Source organism: Rattus rattus, chromosome 2 (genome assembly GCF_011064425.1).
Source record: "Rattus rattus isolate New Zealand chromosome 2, Rrattus_CSIRO_v1, whole genome shotgun sequence".
Taxonomy (NCBI): Eukaryota; Metazoa; Chordata; class Mammalia; order Rodentia; family Muridae; genus Rattus; species Rattus rattus.
In genome coordinates this window covers 215,077,875-215,081,160 of record NC_046155.1, presented here as the reverse complement: position 1 = coordinate 215,081,160, position 3,286 = coordinate 215,077,875, and the positions used below count along the sequence as shown (strand labels likewise).

Here is a 3,286-nt window from a genome sequence, read left to right as displayed (position 1 = left end):
AGTCAATGGCCAACACAACTGATTCAGTGCTATCCATGGAGGTTCTTGCTCTCCTAAAATTCTGTCAGGGCATTGTTCTTTTAACCCGACAGGAGATTATATATATATATAATATATATATATATATATATATATATATATCATGGCTTCTGTGTTTGAGTGTTGAACTACATAGAAGGAAGTGTAGAGGAACATGGAGGAGTTGGAGGAGGGAGCCATAATCAGAATATATTGTATGAAAAATCTATTTTCTTTTTTTTAAGGGAGGAAGTTAGTGTAAATCTGCATTTTGGGAGAAAGTTAGTAGTCGTTGTCATTAACTCCACAGTTCAGCATAGTTTCCATGGAGACTAGAAGAGTGGAGACCCCCCTGTCACAAAGAGTTTTGTAGCAGTGGGTATAAACAGCATTGGAGAAGAAGTCAATGTCTGAAAAGTATTTCCTCCAGGTTTCATCATGATTCAGCTAGCCCTTGCCAGTAGTTAGTTTGAGATTCTCCTCTGAGAGTCTGGTCTTGGACCATAACAAGCTGAGAGCTTCTCTTCCAAAAATCTCTGAGTTCTGATGTCATAGAGCAGCAGGGAGCCCTGCCCTGTGCCCACAGTGATGATGTGTTCACAGAAGCTCACAGATCGAATCCCACTGCTTCGCTCCCTGGAGCAGACAGATTTGATGTTGTATGATGGCTGCCATGGATCCAAGAAGGCGACATGTGCTTGAGAGCCCACTGCATGTACTGACCACTCACTACCATAGACCAGACACACATTTTCTCTACAATATGGCAGTTTGGTGGAAAGGAGCTTAGACAGTGCACTTTCAGTCTTCCAGAGATGGAAGTAGCCATCTGGCGATACTGCTCCCAACTCCTTGTTCTTGTTGAATGCTAAAGCCCATACTTTGCAGTTGTCTGGGTTGTGTCCTTCTTGGTGATATCCTTTAAGGCCTTGTGAGTGATAAGAGCATACACAGGTAATAGTGACACATTATGTCTTGCATCACTTTTGGTCAACCATCATCTGTAACCTTCCAGAGACCCATAGACCCATCCCATGAACCAGGCACTGCAACAGTATCATTGATCCACACAATAGAATAGATCTAATCCTTGTGTCCATCCTCACCCACACACATATGATCTAATGTTTGCAATAGATGGCAAAACTGTTTCGGTTGTCTCCTCCAGTGGCTAGGAGTCTTCTAGGATTCAGTTCAACTGCATGGATATTACAGCCCTGCTGAGTCTCACCTCCAGGTTACTGGTCTTTCAGAATGGGAATCTTGGTAATGTGGCCTGTCTGGACATCCACTACAAAGTGCATGTTGCATTTTATGCCGCACACAACTTGCCTACGACTCAAGCACTGAGAAGCAAACACTTTATTAAGTGTCCTAAGGTGAAATTCTCTCTCCTTGAGGAGACTGGGAAGTTGTTGTGACGCATAACCATGTAACACCTGAGAGTAGTTGGTTTCACTCTGTAGCCTGACTTCACAGGTCTTCAGGTAGTACACTAGGGATCTCTTCACTGGGGGGAGTCTTTTCCTTTTGTACAGCGAGTGATCCCAGCCAAACTGCCGGCCCTGAGCATCGCTCTGGCTCCTGGCGAGGCAGGTGCTTTCCGTTTCCTGCTAACTGCTTTCCCGTTTCCTGCTAACTCCTTTCCCGGCTATAGTGGGCAGCATCATTTGGCCCAGAAAATGGCCCCGGGTCCTTATGGATCCCCGGGAAAACAGCCTATCAAAATGAGACACGTAAATGGAAGGAGGGAAAAGCCAGGTTGGGACAGGGGACGGAGATGGGAAAGTGAAAAATCTATTTTCAATAAGACAAAATTTTCTGACACACACAAAAAAATCATGATGGATAGAAGGTGCCAGAAAGGTCAAGGAGACCACCAGAAAATGTACAGAATCAACTAACCTGGGCCCATAGGGGCTCACAGAGATTGAATCACTAACCAGAGAGCATGCATGGTATGAACCTAGGCCCTCTGCACAAATCTACCAGATATGCAACTTGATCTTTATTTGGGACCCCTAACTGCAGGAACAGGGGTGTCTCTGGCTCTGTTGCCTACCTCTCCTATCTTGGCTGTGTTGTCTAGACTCAAAAGGAGAAGATGCCTCTAGTCTTGGTCCACCTTAATATTCCAAGGTGGGTTGATATTTATGGAAGTCCTCTCTTTTCCAGAAAAGAATGAAGGGAGGTCAGGGGAAGGACAGGAAAAGACTGGAAGGAGAAGACGGGGAAAGCTTCAATCAGGATGTAAAGTAAATAAATTAATTAATTAATGGAAAAAAAGGTTCTTAAGCTAGACTTGTTATTCATCAATGGACTTGCATTCCCAAGAACAAGACCCAGAGCATGAAACCAAGCATTTTCTGTTTCCGAAGCCTGCTTGCTTTTTGAGATATGAACCATCACAAAATAAGCAAATGTCACAGACATTACATGTGTGTAATGACTAGCTACAACTGTGATGAGCTTCATAACTTTGTCAATGTTTACTAATCATTGTTTGTTTTTGCTTAACATTTGGTGAGCACCTGTGTGTTAGCTGGTTAGATGTTAGAATTTACAGGCCAACTCTCTTTGGGTCTGTGACATTTATTAACACAGAATTGCAATTAAGGCTAAGTACAGGGCAGCTAAGGAACTGGTTTGAGTGGGGCACTTTTGCCTTAGGCATTCGCATGCGATTCCCCAGGGCTGGTGTTTTAGACCTATGAGCTAGTATCTCCTTGGATTCCTCAACTCAAGAAATGAAGAATGTCCATAGAAATCAAATGTGTGGTCCTTGATGTTTATCTGTGTAGAATTTATCATTCTGAGAAAATGTCACCCTGTCTGTTGCTTTCCAGAAGAAAGACGACATGGATAACATCAAAAGAGCTGCATGTCTGAGCTTCCCAAGAGTGAATTCAGCACTCGGCATATTGAGGGAGTGCTCCTCATGATTCTTCACTACACAATAAACTTTAATGACAATGTCGCACATCTTAAATGTAATTACAACACCCAATGCCTTTTCTCTAGGTTTTAATAAATGTTCAATTACATATCATCACGACAGAGGAGTGAATGTGTATTTTAATGTTTAACAAAGCATACTCCATATAATGGATGGCAAAGGACATCAACCTAGGAAACTCCCAGGCTCACTGCAGCTACAGATCCAGTAATTCAGTCACGTGGGAAACTCAAAAGGGAAAAGAAAACGACGACAAACCAAGCTTCGCCAAGTATTTTCTCTTTGGAAAATTTGATCATTTTTTATTCTTGT

General features: G+C 42.8%; 1 pseudogene; it reads right to left on the bottom strand.

The window, feature by feature from the left end:
• Positions 1 to 300: 300 nt before the first annotated feature.
• Positions 301 to 3,001, bottom strand: LOC116893560 (annotated as a pseudogene).
• Positions 3,002 to 3,286: the final 285 nt, after the last annotated feature.